The 18,310-nt window shown below is 50.2% G+C and overlaps 1 protein-coding gene and 1 long non-coding RNA gene across 3 annotated transcripts in view; both read left to right on the top strand.

The window, feature by feature from the left end:
- Positions 1-18,310, top strand: part of Sdk2 (sidekick cell adhesion molecule 2) — a 290,656-nt gene that overhangs the window by 18,127 nt on the left and 254,219 nt on the right. The window lies entirely within an intron of this gene.
- Gm51929 overlaps positions 7,508-18,310 on the top strand; it is a 29,252-nt gene continuing 18,449 nt past the window's right edge. The window contains exons 1-2 of the long non-coding RNA XR_003949796.1: positions 7,508-17,466; positions 17,910-18,091. This is a non-coding gene — a long non-coding RNA (predicted gene, 51929). The remainder of the gene's footprint in view (positions 17,467-17,909; positions 18,092-18,310) is intronic.

The raw sequence follows: 18,310 nt of genomic DNA, 5'->3' as shown, positions 1-18,310 counted from the left end.
TAAGTATAACTAAGATGGGAAACACTATCCAAATGGGAAGAAGAGATGGTACCCCATGGAGAGAACAGGAAGATGGGACATTTGAACTGGAGACAGGAAGATCCATTGTTGTTAGCACCTAGAGATGCAGGCTGGTATATGAGGCTTGGAGGTCACCATAGGAGCTGAGACCTGAAGACAGGACCATCAGTAAAAGCAGGATGGATACAGTAGGGATGCAGGGTCCCTACAAGGACGGGGCCAGGGAGCCAAGGCGCTTGAATCCTAAGCCCAGGACTTTAGAGCTCCAGCTCTCCAAAGCTAGAACACAGACCTGCCAAGCTCTACCCATGCAGGCATGGGGTACGGAGCAAAACTCTTGGACCTTCCTAGAGCCAAAAGTTTTCATATGGTTCTTCTAGGGTCCAGACATGGGAGGGGGTTCGAGTGATCCCATCAAGGGTAGGAGGTAGGAGGCAGAGCAAGCCACTCACTCTGCCTGGGCTGTAATACTCTCTGCCTCCCTCCCACTAAAACACTAACAGGCTGAGAGGAAAGGAAAGCAAAGGCAAGGAGGGGGAAGATGGAGGACTTGCCCCCCAGCCCTGAGCTCAGGAAACTTGTCCCACACATGAAAACAATTCCAGGCTGTGTAACCCCGAGGGTCAGCCTGCAGGTCAGGGAGGCTGTGGCTGCGTTGCTGGGGGATCTGCCTACACAGACACACAGACGCAGTGGGGCACAGGGGCGGGTCCAGCGTGTTTGCTGACTTTCTGTCAACCCAGAGATAAAAGGACTTTTTCCCCTTTGGTTGACCCCTCTGCTCAACAGGGAGAAAAGTACTTCAGCCCGTGGCTGAGCTGGAACGAGGCTGGGAAAGGCTTCTGAAGTTTGGGAATGTGGGGCACAGCATTCCCTGCACAGCGTAGGATGAAGGGGTGAGGTGAGGGATGCAGAATCAAAGGACCACATGGCTAGGTCCCCCTGTCTGTGCTGCCGCACCCCTCCTCTTTGTTCTGTTGCTGGGACGTGCAGGCTAGGCGGCTGAAGGACATACAATCCCTCGTCCCCTTTGCAAATCTTAATCACTGGTTCTCAGAAGTTTGACGGTGATGTATCTAGATCCGGATTGCTTTGCATTTGTCCTGTCTGCAGTTCGCTAGCTATACCACATCTGTACAATGTTTATATTTAATTTATTTTCTGTATTGTTTGTGTATGTGTAGGATATGTGTGTGTGTATGTGTATATATGTGTGTGCGCACGTATGTGTGCATGTCATAGCATGTATGTGAAGATCAGAAGACAATTTTTGGGGAATCTGTTCTGTCCTTCCACCTTTATATAGGTTCCAGAGATCAAACTCAGGTCATCAGGCATATGTGTTAACTGCTGTGCCCCTCTAAGCTATCTCACCCACCCTACCCTTGGATCATTTTATTTGTGTCTTTCACTAAATCTGATAGATATTTTGAAGCTTTTCAAGACTCTTTGTTCTTCTCAGAAGTGATGCTATGAATGAATGAATATATTTGAATATTCAGTATATATATACATATATACATTTATATATGTATATATATATATACACACACACACACATATACAGGAATGTAATTTCTGAATCCTGTGATGGCTCTTTATCTGATTTTTGTTTTGGAAAAACCAGCAAGCTTTTGTTTCCGCAGTCACTGAATAATTTACAGGCACTTTATCTTATCCATAAGATTATATGTGTGCTTGTGTATCTATCTATGTGTATGTACCGTGTGACTGCAGTACCCATGGAAGCCAGAAGAGGGAGTCAGAGCACCTGGAGTTGGAGTTCCAAGTGGTATGAACCACCTGGTGTGGATGCTGGGAACTGAACTCGGCTCCTCTGAAAGAGCAGTGCATGCTTTAACTGTGGACCCCAGTTGCTGAACAATTTTACATCCTCACCAGCAATGTGTGAAGTTTTATATCTTCATGCTAACTCTTAACCGTTTTCCATTCGACTGTAACTCTCCTGGTGGGTATGCAGTGGTGCCCCATAGTGGGTTTGATTTTTTAATATTAGTTTAAGGACTTGAAGATCAATCTACCATCCTTCCCCACTGCGGCCCTTTGTGCCTCTGCCCTTTTCCTGATGCTTCCCCTCCTCCTCAAATGGTTCTGCTTCCAGGTCACAAGCATGGGTTGATGGTTTGATTTTCCCAGTGAGCAATGATATTCCCACTTTTAACATGATTGTTAGGTGGCCATTTGTACAGCCTCTCTGAAGATATTTCTATTCATCCTTTTTTTTTTTTTTTTAATGTGTAGGAAACTTTGATGCATGCATGTGTATTCATACGTGGGGGATACTTTTCTGTGTGAAAGTGCATGTGTGCATACATGCATGTCTGTATATGTGTGTGTGCTCACGTGTGTGTGTGTGTGTGTGTGTGTGTGTGTGTGTGTGTGTGTTAGCCTGAGGTTGACAATGTTGGGAATCTTCTCCCACTGCTCTTTCCACTTTATTCTTTGAGGCAGGATCTCTCAGTCAAACCCAGAGCTTGTCCCTGTGGCCAGTCTTTCTGGACAGCTTGCTCTGGGGACCCTGTTTCTGCCTTCTAAGGCTAGAATTACAGGGGTGCTGCTGTGCCCACCGGGAACTTTCATGAACGCTGGCCATTTGAACTCCAGTCATCTTGTTTGCGGGACAGACACTTTAACTGCCGAGCCACCTCCGCAGCCCTTTCTTTCTTTGGAGTACATAGGGTTTGCTGTTGTTAAGTTCTTTACATAGTGTAGACACCAGGGCAGTGGTTCTCAACCTTCCTAACACTGTGACCCTCACAAAGACCTCATACAGGTCCTCATGCTGTGGCGACCCCAATCATAACATTATTTTTGTTGCTACTTCATAGCTGATTTCACTGCTGTCACGAATCTTAATGTAAATATCTGTTTTCCAACAGCCGTAGGCAACCCCGGTGGGAGGGTCATTTGACCTCTAAAGGGGTTGCACCCCACAGGTGACAGCTGCTACACCAAATCCTAGTCAGATCTATACCTCGTGAATATTCTCTTCTGTGGAAGATCTTTTTCTAGTCTGGACATTGATCCATTGTGAGATAACTTCTGGGTTCCTTTTCTCTTTACTGTGTATATCATTTCCAGTTAACGCCAGCCCCACCCACTTTTTCTTCCATTTCTAGACCACCTTATCAGTTATAAGCTGCTGAGGTGGCGGAGCTTGATTTCTGGGCTCTTGCTTTAGCCAATTGTTTCCTGTCTCTTCCTCTGAGGGTGCTACACTGTTCTCACCAAGACAGTTTTCTCCCGTTGCAAATATGGCTTTCTGGGCTGTGCCGATATCAACCTGCCTTTGAGTTCAAAGTGGTGAAAACATTGTACTAACTTCTCCTGAGAACAAAGTTGTTCCTGCTTCGTCTTGTGCCTTCCATCGGTGACCTTTTGGCATTTGGTCCATAGTTTATGGATGGTTACTGGCATGGCTGTTATTTGAGCATGCAAAGGTTGACCGCCACCCATCTGTCCCCTTTGGTCCACCATTGCTTCCATGGCTCATGGTAAGAATGGAAATGTGTAGAGGAGGGTATGAAACTTACCTGTGCCTGTCCGCTCAGTCCCTCTGGTCAGGGCTCAGGGTCACCTCTGAGCTCAGGGACTCAGCAGCCTATAGATCACACAGGGGGATTTGAATTCAGTTCAATGATTTTCTCAGCCGTGCCTTGATCACACAGCCTTTCAGTAGTACCTCACCGAATACTAAGAGTTCTCGACAGTAAAACAGCAAATGGGTGGTCCCTCTGCGATTTTTGTCTGGCACACCTGGGTGGGTTCATTTAGATGACAGTAAATGAATGAATCCACAGACCCACTGATCTCTCTCTCTTTCCATGAGGAGTGGCGCCTTGGCATTTCTGCTCCAAGCCAGAAACAACATTTGAAATGTGGCTGGGCCAAGGTAGGGGTGCTAATTCAGCTGGACATCCCTAAATGTCAGATGGGGTGCTATTTGCCGGCTAATGAAAAGGCTTTGCTTAGAAAACTGCTGTTTTCCCTACTTGCAGGTAAGAAGGTATGTCTGTTGGTTGCTGGTCTTTCCAAAGTGCCCCAGATAAGCACCCTGCAATGTACTTTTCTGGGCTCTTGCTGGTCCACACTCTGAGGCCCCTCCTGTGCTTATCCACTACTGGCAACCCCTATAAGAGCAGCCTGGCTGGCCCCACCTCCTCTGTTCTATTGGGTTTTGAGTATGACCCCGAAACAGTCCCAGCCAGGGCTGCTCACCGGTTAGGTTCTGTCAGTTTTCACTAGTTCCCTGGTGCAAGGAAGTGGAAGAGATGACTCCCAAGGGCTCCGGGGCTCCCTCTGGTCGTTATCCTTTTTCTCCAGGAGGTAGATCAAGGAGTCTTTGGTTAATGGGCATAAAGTGCTTTGAAAACATAAACTGTTAAGTGGCACCAGAGATGGACTTACTAATTATTTATGATTTCAGGAGAGCCAGTTAATTCACCCAGAGAGGGAGGTGCTGTGGAGGAGGGCTGGGAACATCATTCAGGAGGCTGCAAATGGCACAGCCCCTAGATTCCCATGCCTGGATTTGTGGGACAGGGCACACTCTATAGCCCCAGGAATAAGGAGTATAGGTCAGGCACGGACAATCTCCCCTCCTCGTCACATTACCAGGGCTTCGAGACCAGTCAGGTTCTCCCCCTGCCCTGGACTGAGATTCAAACCACCCCAGGGAAGGCAGATTGATTGTTGTATCTCAGAACTCCCCAGAGAGATCAGACTGGAGAGACAAACTCGGAGCGTAAAGTCAGTCCAGAGTTGGAAAAGTGTTTGCTGCAGAATCGTGAAGAACATGCACTAGAAAAAAGTCTCGGTGTCGTGGCACACACGCCTTGCGCTGGGAAGGTAGAGACAGATGGACAGAGTTCCAGACCAACGGAAGAGCCCGTTTCAAAAGTAGATATGCCAGAGAAATGGCATCTGAGGTTGACCTCTGACACACACGGGATCGTAAGCATGCACACTCACACCTCTCTACAGTGCCCTTCACCTCACAGAAGACAGCCATCTGGCCCACAAGTGTGCCCTCCCTCGTGGTCATTTGTTCCTCTGTTCATTCAGTAAACATTGCCAACGGTGTCTCCCATGCCAGGCTGCCAGGCGTGGGCATGTGAAAATCCTAACTCCCATGCTGCCTCCCTTTCTGCCCAGCTTCCTAGGGAGAATGGCATCTCTGCTCACCCGCCCTCCCTCCCCCTCCATTCCCAGCTGTCCCACTGGGCTCTGAGCCCTGGAAGTCCCATCTTTCCCGAGGTATCCTATTGCAGTTCTGAAAAAGCACCTACACAGAACCCCTACCCCAGCTCTTGGGCACTGTTCTAGGCCTGGCCTGTAGAGTTTAACTTCTTTGTAGTGCTTAGGTGTGCTAGGCTCTTAACCTTCTTAAAGAGCAATATAGAATATTCGTTGTTCCCAGCCTCAACAGCCAGGGTGAAAACTCCATTATTCCAGAAAATGGACCTGTTACCATGTCTTAATTCAGTGGAGAGAGCAAACCAAAGCAAACTCTACCAATAAAGGACAGATGCTTAGGGCCTAAGAGCACAGAGACAACCCAGAAGGCCTGGGGTCAGCCTGCCTCTACTTCCTAGAATGTCCACGATTGAGTCTGTGAGTATGAGTAGCGTTCATGCCTGGGGTTGCCGAAGCTGTGTGGTTCCTGGTGGGGAGACCTGAGGAGCATCGGAGTTTGCTTAGCTCAGGAGAGGAGAGGAAAGGGCAGGGAAGGTGAGGAAGACTGGAAACCCAGGGCAGCCGAAGGCAGGCTGGAGAGGCAGGACCCTGAGGTCAGTTTGCCCAGGAGCAGTCACGTGATATTCTGGGGGAAGAGGAAGCATTACTCCAGAACCTGGGTAATATGTCCGTTCTGGCAGACCATCAGGTTCATGATGGACAGGACACACAGTAGAGCTTAGGACGGTGCCTGGGTTTCCATCATTTCCAGTGAGCAGAGACGATATGCTTGCCTCATCTGAGATGTTCTCTAAGCGCGCTGCACAGAACTCTGAATTCCCAGTGCCTCACAGGATCGTTGGATTCCTTGCGCACTCTGCTCCTGGTAGGAGGGCAGTGGGCCACAGGTAATGCACTGCATCTGGGCTCTCTTCTGCTGGGAACATGTTTAGTGATCTCAGATAACTTACAGTCACCGCCCCTTAGCTGTAAGGCCCTTGGCAGACAACACCAAGTCTGACATATGATATATTCCCTATACCTCCACACCCATGATGGTCTAACTTATAATTTAAGCATAATAATCCAGTATTAGCAACACATATTCTATATAAAAGTTATTTTAAGCTTATGAATTATTTCTGGAATTTTCCATGTGCTATTTTTGGACTGTGGAAAGTGTCATCATAGGTAAAGGGAAAGAGCAGTGCTCTCACAATGAAGCCTGGGGTGTGGCGGCAGTGATGCCGGCAGCAAAAATGGGTGGGTGGTAAAGCTAGAGATACTAAGGCTGTCCCCTGCTCTGTCTTCCCCCAGACCCTAAAACACAATCCCACATCGAGAGCCGCAAGCACTCACACCAGACACATGCTTCTTGTGTTCTGGTACGGTTCACGGGGCTGGAAAATACAATCAAGGCCAGCGATGATAATAACTACAGAACACCAGTTCTTGGGGAACAGTTATCCCACACCAGGCATGACGCGTGCAGCAACTGAGGAGTGGCCTTTGTGAGCTCTTTTAAAGGTGCCTGTGACGTCTTGTCTCAGGACCGACCTCCAGCCCAGCCTAGGCTTACAGTCCAGTCTAGTGGGGCACAGGCGATACTAGGAACATCCAGGATGGCCAATCCAGTGAGAAACATCGGCTCCAAGTTCTTTAGGAACCCCTGGGCAAGCATGTGGTCTGCCCTAAGTGCCTCCCTGGGCTGTACTGTGAAGCTACATAGGTAGGCACAGGCCTGCAGGGGAACGGAAGAGACACTCCAGACTGAGGAAAGGCTGGGAAGGCCCAAAGCAATGCCAGGCTTGGAAAACTCACTCCAGGAGCATAAATTAGTGCCGTGAATGTAGGCGAGGCAGGAAGACTCTAGAGAGGGCAAAGACCAGAGAGGCTGAGTGGGCAGAGAGTTATCTCCTGTGTCTTGAACACCAAGAGATGGGGGCAGTGGGTTTGCTCATTTTATTCTCCTCCTCCTCCTTTTCCTCCTCCTCCTCATCCTCCTCCTCTTCCTCCTTTTCTTCCTCCTCCTCCTCCTCCCTTCCTCTTCCTCCTCCTCTTCCTCCTCTTCCTCTTCTTCCTTCTTCCTCCTCCTCTTCCTCTTCTTCCTCCTCCTTCTCCTCTTCCTCCTCCTTCTCCTCTTTTTCTTCCTCTCCCTCCTCTTCCTCTTCTTCCCCCTCCTCTTCCTCCTCTTCCTCTACTTCTTTTTGAGGTAGGGTCTCATGTAGCTCAAACTATTCTCAAACTCACTGTGTAGCCAAGAATTATCTTAAACTCCTGATCACCTGCCTCCACCTCTGGAGTACTGAGGTTACAGGCATGTGTCACCATGCCTCTTTCTGAGGTGCTGGGAATTGGACCCAGGACCACGTTAGGTAAGTGTTCTACCAACTGAGTTGCACCCCAGCCCCTCTTTCCTGGTTTTGTTTTTGTTTGTTTTGTTTTGTTTTGTTTTGTTTTGTTTTTACTGCTAGAACTCTCTGGCTAGCGAAGTATTCAAAGTAGGCTCCAGGTTCTACAGAAACCCCTGGCAGGCATGTGGTCCACTCTGGCCACCGGTCTGGGCTGTACTGTGCATTGTGGGGTGTGTTTGGTTAAGTGCATAGATTCTTTTGTTCTCCAAGATACTGCTTACCTCTTCTGTGGTTTGCAGCAAGTCTCCAACCTTAGTTAAGTCTTTCCCGGTGGGTGGAGTCTAAGAGGCCCCATCCCTCTCCCCTACCCCTCCTCCCCTCCTCTCTTCCTCCCAGGGGACTTGGCTGATGCATCCCAGGCCTGGCCTGCTGTAGCCCAAAATAGAAGGGAAGGTGGGGCAGCTGGGAGGGGGGGGGGCGGTGGCGGGGGAAGATGCCACTGGCAGGGGCCTGGCCAGCCAACAAAAGGGTCCAGGACAACATGATGGATGGATGAGCACATGTGATAGGAGGGACCACACAATAGCTCCGATTTCAGACACCGGCCTTCCCCACGCCTGCAAACAGCTGACAGCCATGGAAAGCGGATGAAATGGGATTAGAACAACCTTTCTCCAAAGGCAGCAAAGACTGCAGAGCGTGACAATACTGTCCCTGTCCGGCCAGCTTCCCGGATGATTCTGCCAGCCTGGAACCATCCCTCCCAGTGGGGCCCAGGGCCAGGGACCTGGAGAGTGGGGGAGGGGAGGGACAGGACAGAGAGCAGCCACCATTGGTGTCTCCAGGGAGACCAGGCATGGAGCCACAGAGAGCCCTGGCTCCTGCAAAGGTCACCTTGTCCATCTTCCTGCCCCCTGCCTGGCCCCAGGATTATGGAGTCTTTGCAGGCTTGTACCACGGTTAGGCCGCCTTCACTCAACTCTGCAGGGGCCTGACTAACAAATCCCTGGGGCCAGCTCCCCGTACCCCCTCCTTCCCAGCGTGACAGGCAAACCCCAGCATGTCTGTATCAGGTGGCATCATTTTGCCCACAAAATAGTCATGGTGCACAGTCCTGAGCTGCTGCCTATGGAGAAGCCAGCATGCTATTGTTGTTGCTGTTATTATTATTGTGTTCTTGACATCATTGCTGTTTGTCTACTGTGTCTATATATCCATTCCATCCTTTGGCTCAAACTTCCATACCGTTCAAGGACCAGGCTGAAGGGAGGGGGACCTGAGTCAAAGAAGTAGGGCCACCCTACCATCATTGACCGTATCGTGATCTGCCAAAGACCCATTCTTGGCCCCCTTCACCCTCTACCCCAACAGGACCCATGAAACAGTGAGGGATTGTGGGACCTTCTGATCTAGCTTGTAGCCGCACGCATCCAGGTCACGGCTGGCCGCTGTGTATTTGTGTTCATCTTCCCTTGCTTGAAGAGGCTGCGGCAGGGGTGAAAGGAATTGATGTTTATTTTGATAACGAGTTCTCAATGCGTTTGCAAACTAATAAAATCAACTCATTAGGCTGCATGTTTAATTCACAACTGTACTGTGGGGAGCCTTCCCTGGTGGCTGATGGGTAATGTGGGCTCCCTCCTGAGATGGGGGGAAGTGTCTTCGGTACTTAAACTCTCTATGACCAGCAGCACGAGAAGAGGAGGAGCCCTGCTCTTTCTCCCCACGAAGGTCCAGCCCAAGAAGTAGTCTGAGCCCAAAGCCAGAAGACAGCTTTCGCTGTCTCTGGCCTCTGGTAGCATACCCCCACATGTTGGCTAAGGGGACAGAAGAGCGAAGATGGCAAGGATCTGGTCCTGAGGGCGTAGGTGTAAGTAGAGTCGATGGATTCTTGAGAGCTAACGTCGAACAGGAAACATCCTTAACTGAGTCATGTGACGTGGGACCCTAGTGGCTCTTTCCATGAAAGCCCAGTAAGCAAAAGTGAAGGGGTCGCCGGGCGTGGTGGCGCATGCCTTTCATCCCAGCACTCGGGAGCCAGAGGCAGGCAGATTTCTAAGTTCGAGGCCAGTCTGGTCTACAGAGTGAGTTCCAGGACAGCCAGGGCTACACAGAGAAACCCTGTCTCAACTCCCCTCCCAAAAAAGTGAAGGGATCAGGGTCAGGTGAGGAGATCAGGGGTCATTTATAGGGTACCAAGTCTAGGAGCCGTAGTAACTCGGTCTCATAATGACAGATCTTAGACCCCTCTCTCCTTAGTACATGTTCTACTAACCACGGGAGCAGAGAATACCAAACTCAGAAGGTAGACCCCCGCCTGGACTGTGTTGTGTTTCTCTTATACACTGCCCCAGGGCTCTGGTCATTGAGGAGGGTAGTCACAGAAAACAGCTCAAGGGGGCCCTAAGGAGAGTCCCTGGTCATAGTAGACCCTGGCCCAGCTATGGAGAGGATTTTGGCTCCACCATCCTCCTCTTAGAAAAGCTCTGGGTTCTGAGATGGACTGGGTCCTCCTATATGATGGTCCCCCACCTCAGGAATGTCAAAGCATTGAATGACAGGTGGGTGCTAACCTAAATCTTCTACCTTCCCCTAGGAGAAAGCAAGTCATTTATGTCCCTCCAAGCTTGTGAGCTTGGGTGCTGGGCTCTTGGGAGCTGGGTATCTCTTAAATAATGTCTGTGTGATCCCTGTCAGGCAGGGAAGTGCCTCATATTTCTAGTAAAGTTCAGCTTCACGACACAGAGAAGACACAGGCCTGGGGACCGATTCCCTGTCCTTTAAAAAGTTGTACCATATTTCTGATAATCTTGTTCTTATCTCCCAAGAAAAACTCACGTCCATGAAGTTGAAATGTGAGGACCACTCCCTTCCATGTTTCTGTCTCTCTTCACTTCTGGACATTACTGCTCATGGGCACTTGCCCCTTCTTCTGACACACCAAACATGAGCACATGTGCACACACAAGCGCATGTGCTCAGATGCCTCAGTCATTTGGACACATGCCACTGTACACAAACACACCCACCCACCAGTTGTACACAGGCCACGTGCACGCCCCGCCTCTCACTCAGCTGCTTTGAGGAAATAAGTAAGTGTGACTGCTCTTCTACCACTCTGCATCCTGACTGCACTGAAGCAGCCCTGTGAGTCAGAGACCCAGACGGTGACCCAGATACCGAGAACCATGCACACTGCCCTTGAGATGTGCAGCCTCTTGGGACATGGGATGAGACCAAATTCAGGGCGGTGACAGAATGGCTGGTTGAGTGGTTCGCCCCCCTCCCCCTTTCTGCAGTGTCTAATTTGGAGCAAGGAGCTTCCAAATTAGAAGTAGGGGATCACATGTGTGTTTGTGTACCCCCAGTGGCTGGCAGGTCCCTCTTTGTCTTCTGAGGGCTCTGTGTCCTCAGAAACCTCTGGCTCCTTTCCTTAGAAATACACATGCACACTTAAGAACGTACAACTTTTAGGATAGAATCGCAGGGAGTTTCGAGGTTAGCCTGTGGAGCCCTCGGGACAGAGGCTCTGGAGCACTCTAGGTTTTATAAAGTACCTCCCAGAGGCCTTGAGGAGGGAAGAGGGTGTCTCCTCCTGTCTTTCTGGGGCTGGTGGGGCCAGTGGAATGGGCAAGGATTCAGGTTTCCCTTGCAGCCTCCTGGAGAGCTCTCCCTGCTCACGGCAAGCCTTGCTGAATCCAGCATGGTTGCCTCTTGGTTGCTGTGGTGGGGAACCTCGTATGTACCCAGCAGGTTCTGGAGGCGTCCAGGAGAGTCTTATATGACAGCCCAACCTTGGTCCTACCATTCTGTGCTTCCTTCCTGTGCTTGGCTGCTTTGAGGTGTGAAGCAGTCTTAGGACGCTGTCCCACACATCACTAAGATACCTGTCACCTCCATGCGTACTCACTCCCAGTAGCAGAATTGAGTTCGGTGGCTTCAGTCTTGTGATACTTCTAGTTGGCTCCTGCCCCTCCCTTGCTCCCTCCCCGCCACCTCCTGTGTGTTTTTGCTGTTCTTATAACACAAAACTTTCATCTTTAAGAAGAAGCTGTTTTTTCTTCTGTCCCCGCTTCCCTCCTCCCTTCTTCTTATGATCCTACCTCAGGCTTGGAATCCTGCACCCCACCAGGCTGCCTCTGTGGAGTTAGTGATCAGCCCTTAACTGTCTTCTCCTTGTGTAGCCTACCCTTGCCTTGGTACCTCCCTCCTTGGCTTCTCTAGATGTCCAAACTCTGATATCACAGCATCCTGGGACCTCACCTGGCTCTCTCCTCTTCCCATACACACTCCCACCTTGGTGATCTCACCCTGTGTCCATGGCCAGGGACCATGCCTATAAACATGCCTCCAGCCTAGACCTAACTGCCAAACTCTGCATCTACTTATCCAGTTTGCTGTTCACGAAGGTGGCTGCACTATCTCAGCCTAACGTGTCTAAGTTTTCACTAGTCCCTCGAGACAGTCTCCTCCCTAGACCTTCTCAGCTTTGTAGAGGGCGATGTGAAGGCACGTGTGTCCAAAGCCAGGACTTTATGGTACCCTTGGCTGCTTCACCCTCTCGGTCCTGCAAGCAATCAATGGAATCATCTGGTAGGCTGGGATGTGCCAATGACCTACATGGAGTTCAGCACCCTGCTTTGCTGCCTCGAGGTGCCAGGCAGCAGCATCTGATCCTGAGCTGCCGTAATGATGGCCTCTGGACAGTGACTATTGCCACCTCTTAAAACTTAGCAACTCTCCTCCAGGAGTGTGGCCTGCACTTCATGCATTAGTTTCTAAGCACGCCATATGGAAAGGGAGTTTGGCCATGCACCTTGATAGTACAGAAACCTAGCCAGTCTTATCTCACCAGTGGTCAAGGTTAATGTCATCTGTGATGCGTCACATGGACTTTCTGTCATACACAAAAGTACTACACACACACACACACACACACACACTCCGAAAAGTCCCCAAAGTAAGGTACATGATACATTATAGCTAACTTGTTACAACTCAAAAGGTGTAAGGTCATCAAAGACTAGGCTTGCCAAAGGAGTAGCCACTGTGTGTGTGACGTGAGAAGATAGGGTTCTGGGTGGCCTGTGGGAGACAGGAGGAGACACGGGATGCTGGGGATATTGGATGTACATGATGTGTAATGAGTGGATGGGATGGGATGGACCCATGTTGGTTCCCTAGTTGTTACTTGTGTACAGCAGTAGGCAAGAAGCTAACAAAGGGGAGACTGGGTGATGGGGACACAGGAAGCCCTCATCCTATTTCTGCTGTGGTGTGGTCTACAATCGTCCTTGTTTGAGTGTTGGGTTATTGGCTTGTGTTTTGTGTGTTAAGTCGGTGTCTCATGTAGCTCCAACTGACCGCCAACTCATCACCTAGTGGACAATGACCCTGAACATCTGACCTTCCTCCTCTACCTCTGAAGCACTGGGATGATAGGTGTGTACCGCCATGCTGATTTTTGGGCAGTTCTGTAGACCTCGTTTAGAGCTTCCTGTATGCTGGACAAGCAACCCACCAACAGAGCTACACTATTCTAAAATCGCCAAATCAAAACCGGAACACGGGTTCTCAAAGCCCACAGTGGGAGCCTCTGGAGCAGTGGTTCTCAACCTGTGGGTCACAGTGCCTTGGGGGGGGGGGTGTCAAGTGACTCCTTCACAGGGGACACCTAAGACCATCAGAAAATACTGCTAGTTACATTACGATTCATAAACGTATGCAAAAAAATCACAGTTACAAAAGTAGCGATGAAATAATCTTTTGGTGGAGGGGTCACCACAGCTTGGGAAAATGTATTAAAGGGTCACAGCATCAGGAAGGCTGAGAGCCACTGGCCTAGAGTAAGAGCCAGGACTTTTGGGGCCCTAAGCTATGAGCCACTGTTGCATCTCTGAGCCTCTGCCTCACACCTTGCTCTCTAGCCACATAACCTCTTCGAAGCTTCACACCGCTATGTGGCCACATTCCAGAACCTTCCGGTCAGTTCTCTGTACCACCCAGAAAGTTCTGCCCAGGGAACTGCTGGGCTCTGACCTGGAGCATGTCCTCTAGGTAGGACCTGACTTCTTCCCCCTATCAGATACAGCAGCCTGTGCCCAGTGCCTCTGCCTGTGCCCTAGACCCTGAAGCTTTCATTCTCTCCTCCATCTTGGTGATCCTTCTCATACTCTACCAGACTGGCTGCCAGATGGCCGCTAAACCCCCAAGGCCTTGGTCTCAGCAAGTGGTCCACTAGAGGATCCTTAACGTACAGATCAGTGCCTGGGATATGCAGGTTTGTTGAATGAATAAATTGATGACCATGGCCTGACCCATGTGGTGGGCCCAGTTAACTGTTAAAGTAGCATTAAAGTATGGATGTAGAATGTTCCCTCCAAGACCTATGTGTTAAAGGCTTGGTCACTGAACATGGAACCAATGGAAGGTGGTAGGACCTTTAAGAAGCAGGGATTGATGGAAAGTGGTTATATCATTAGAGGCATATCCTAGGGGACATTAAAGGGGACACAAGGACCCTAGCGCCTTCCTCATTTTTGCTTCCTGGATAGCACTCCATGCCACCATTGTGATCTGTGTAGCCACAGGCTCAAAGAAGGAGGGTCAAGTGACCGTCACTTGAAACTTCTAAATATATGAGCCATGATAAACCTTTCTTCCTTACAAGTTTGCTGTCCTGGGCATTTTGTTATAGTGACTGAAAGGTAACCCTCCCACCAACCATTGCACAGACTGATAGCAGTATATGTGTCAGCTGTGGTCCCTCAGCCCCACTTTCCCCTGGGGCCATTCCCACCAAGGCCATCCTGTTGCAGACATCTCTTCTCTTTTGAAGCTCTAGATGGTTCTGTGGAGCCCTCTTGGCTACTTACCATTCCCTCCCCTTCAATGGCACTTGAATGAGCCATTGCCTCTTCTTGGGGACACATCTCATCTCTTAGAGGATGCAAGGTAGAGATGGATGAGATGGCTCAGAGGTTAAGAGCACTGGCTGCTCTTTCAGAGAACCCAGCCTCCATTCGTAGCACCCTCAGGGCTGCTCACCACCATCCATAACTCCAGTTCCCATAACCTCCTAGCCTCCAAGGGCACTGCACACACATATACAGACATACATGCAGACAAAACTCACATACACATAAAAATATTTGTTTTTAAAAATCAAAATGTTAGGAAAAGAGGTCACTCCCAGAAAGAGTGTTAAATGAATATGACATGAAGAAGCCATCCCCCCTCAGCTGCCCAGCTAGCTACGACATCTGGCTCGAGCCTCAAATATTAGAGAGCTTCTGCAGACGTGAACCAATCCCATGCCCCTCCACCTGACACCTAGAAAATGGACTTGAGCCCACAGTAGGACCCTTGGACTTGAGCCCACAGTAGGACCCTTCCACCAGCTCCTTCCCAGAGCCTGAGTCTAGGTGCCTCTCGTGGCATCTACTCCTAACTGGCTGGCCTTTCCCTGTCCCCTCCCCATACAGGATCATGTGGATGATCCAAGAAGGTACCTAGCATGCTTCTAAGGGGAGATCTGGAGTGATCCAAGGTGGCTAGAAACCAGTGTCACCATTTAGCAGTCAGGCCACTTGGGTCAGCTAACACCACCTCTCCAAGCATGCATGTCTGTCATAAGACCCTGCCATCTGACCGTGCATTGTTTGGGAGAGTGAGAGTGCCTCACACAACCCAGTACAGAATGAGCACCAGCATGGGCTAGCTATTGCTATCTTCTTACCCATGGGACCCACCCACTCCCAACCTTTTCTCTCAGTCTGCCCAGTCTCCACCTGTCCAGGTCTCCTGGGGAGTGGGGGCTGCGAGTCCAGCTCCCTGAACCCCTGTTACAGCCTCTAAGAGCCACACACAGGCTTTCCCCGGAAAGTCCATCCGTGTTAGTTGAGGCATGAAGCAAAGTAATAACGAGAAACACGCTTGGTGTGCCACCCCCCGACGAGCACCCCACAAATAAATAAGATGTTTGTGCTAGGGAAGCAACACAGCCCCATCTCCGCTAATTGGATCTCATCAGCCCTCCGACAAGGCCACCTCATTTGCTTTGTTTGGTCTGAGTAGATTGTTTTCCTTATTTTTCTTAAACCCCAGGAAGGAAAAAGGCAAGTCCACAGTTGTCTGTGGTCTCGCTGGGCCGGCAGGAAGTAGGGTTTTAGCTCTGTCAGGCTTGGGGAGTCTGAAAGGGGAGCATAGAAGTTGAGGGAAGAGATGGCCAAGCAGTTCATCCATGATGTCACTTCGAGCATGCGTGGAAGGGCAGGTGGTGTAAGGATGAACGTGACCTGTTAGCTCATGTGTGAAGTTACTGAGGGACACAGTTAGTGCATATAAGTGTATAAGGCATTGTGTAACAGGGAAGACCTCCATAGGGTGATGTCAAGCCAACACATAGGAAAATCCAAAATGAGAACTACAAACTATTAGTGATGGTCCTTCCCAAAAGGTGAAAGATACCTTCTGTGGGGTCTCATCTCCTCCAGCCTCCAGACAGCCTCTCCTCCATGTCTGCTCCCCTCTTCCATGGTCAAAGGCAGCTCTCCAGAGAGCCTTCACCCAGCCAGCCAGCCAGCCCTTACACCTGCTCATGTGCCCTGTCACCTGGGCCTTTGCCTTACTTCCCAGGGTCTCTGCTGTCAGCATACAATCTCTCATCTGTCATCTGTCACCTCTTTCCTGTGCTGGTGCCTTCCCTGCACACCTCCTGGAAGTGACATCGCCACTTACCCATAGCCTTCCTTTGAGGCTTGGTCAAAGTGATCTGTGAACCCCACATACAGAATTCTACCAAATACTTCCCTACCCTGCCCTCAGGTGCTTCCTCTCCTTGGCCCCCAGAACTCCTGTCTTCCAGTGTCCTTTTGCCAGCTAACTCTCCTCTGTCTATTAAGAATCTCCTCTTCTTGCAGTGGTCCAATGACTATGGGTGTCACCAGTATACTTCCCCCAAGGCTTAACTCAACTTCCTGCTGAGATAACTGTTATGAGCCCAGACCTACTGAGCATCTCCAAAATCTTCAGCACCCCAAAGTGATCCCTTCAATTTCTACCCTCATGTGCTTGTTATCTTATTGAGAACCCTGCCTGTTAGAGCTGGAACTGAATCCCTAATGGCACCCCCATTTCTCCTACACCCTCATGCTGAATGACCTGCTCGGGTCTCCTGGATTTAGAGATGAGCTGCTAGCTGTGGCTGGTTCCAAGAAACTGTTGGGGAGGAAAGGGGAGCCACAATGAGGTCCCTGAATCATTTCTTGTCCCTTGAAACTCACAGCCTGTGGGTCCTTTGAGGTGTTGTATATAGCGGCAATGCTGTGTGTTACAGGCTGGGATTCCTTCAGGGCAAACTGAGGTATCTGGACGCCTTAGCTCACTTCCTGCAGCCATGTGTGCCACTCCTGGGTAGGGTTCTAAGGATGCCAGTGGTAGCCTTGGCTGCTTACCCTCCGGAGATGAGTTCTCCATCTTTCCTGGAAGGGATATGACTATTGGCTACGCAGGTCTGCTCTTCAGCCGGTCTGAATGGGGCTCTGTTCTGAGGACTGGCTGGGGGCGCAGCTCAAGAGAGTATGTGTGTGAGCATGGGTTTCCATGACCCCCACCTGGAAACCACTCCTGGCCTCACCCTAGAAACAAACACTCTGTGGCCAGGCAGGCTGACGTGTTGGCGCCTGTGTCCAGGAGCTGCCCGGCGGGCGTTCCCTACATGTGGCAGACTCCAGGGGGTGTGCTGCCCATTTGGCCCTGGGTTCTAAGACATCCGTTGTCCTCCTGCCAGATGGGCCTCCCTCCTCCCTCCACATTCTCTGAGTCCTCTCCCAGAGGCTCCTATGGAGAGAACCCTTGTGACCGTTGGCTTCTGGCCCTTTAAGAAACGGCCCAGGTAGGGGACACCATGAGAAACAGGGAGTATTGGGGGCAGGGGTGCTCTGTATGGTAGAAGGAACCACTCAAAGCTGTGAAGCCTCTGGCAACTTTCTTAATCTCTCTGAGCCTTGATGTCCTCAGCTTTAACAATAGGGCTACTGCCTCTCTCTGTGTCTCTGTCTCTGTCTCTGTCTCTGTCTCTGTCTCTCTCTGTCTTTCTCTCTGTCTCTCTGTCTCTGTCTCTCTCTCTGTCTCTCTGTCTCTCTCTCTCTCTGTCTCTGTCTCTGTCTCTCTCTGTCTTTCTCTGTCTCTGTCTCTCTGTCTCTGTCTCTGTCTCTCTCTCTCTCTCTCTCTCTCTCTCTCTCTCTCTCTCTCTGGGGTACTTTTAAGGAGAAAGTATATTTTAAATGACTCCAGTGTAGGATTATGGTATTCATGTGACCACTACCTTGTTCATAGATTCAGAGTGGAGGGACCACAATCCTTCACCTGGGAAGACAGCTGCCTCCTGTGGCATCGGTCACCTTCACTGCAGTCTTTAGGCTCGAGAGTGGCTATGATTTGGAGAGGCAGATATCTTGCCTACCATCATCAATGTAGCTGATGCAAGAGCATTCTAGATTCTTCCAGACAGAACATAGGTACTTGGTATGAATCTTCCATCTAAAGCTAGAAGTCCCTGTCTACTTCATTCATAGTGGTCTAACCTGTGCCTGGAACCCTCACACAGGAAGTGCTGTTGACAGGGCAGCCCACTGACGGTGGGAAACAATGGCCCCCTGACCCTGAGTACACCCTGCTCCTCCAAGTCTGTGTTCAGATAACTCAGGAGTTCTGGGAGACAGCCTGGAACCTATGTC

The sequence above is a fragment of the Mus musculus genome, chromosome 11 (genome assembly GCF_000001635.26).
Source record: "Mus musculus strain C57BL/6J chromosome 11, GRCm38.p6 C57BL/6J".
Lineage (NCBI taxonomy): Eukaryota > Metazoa > Chordata > Mammalia > Rodentia > Muridae > Mus > Mus musculus.
This window is presented reverse-complemented; position numbering and strand designations above follow the sequence as displayed.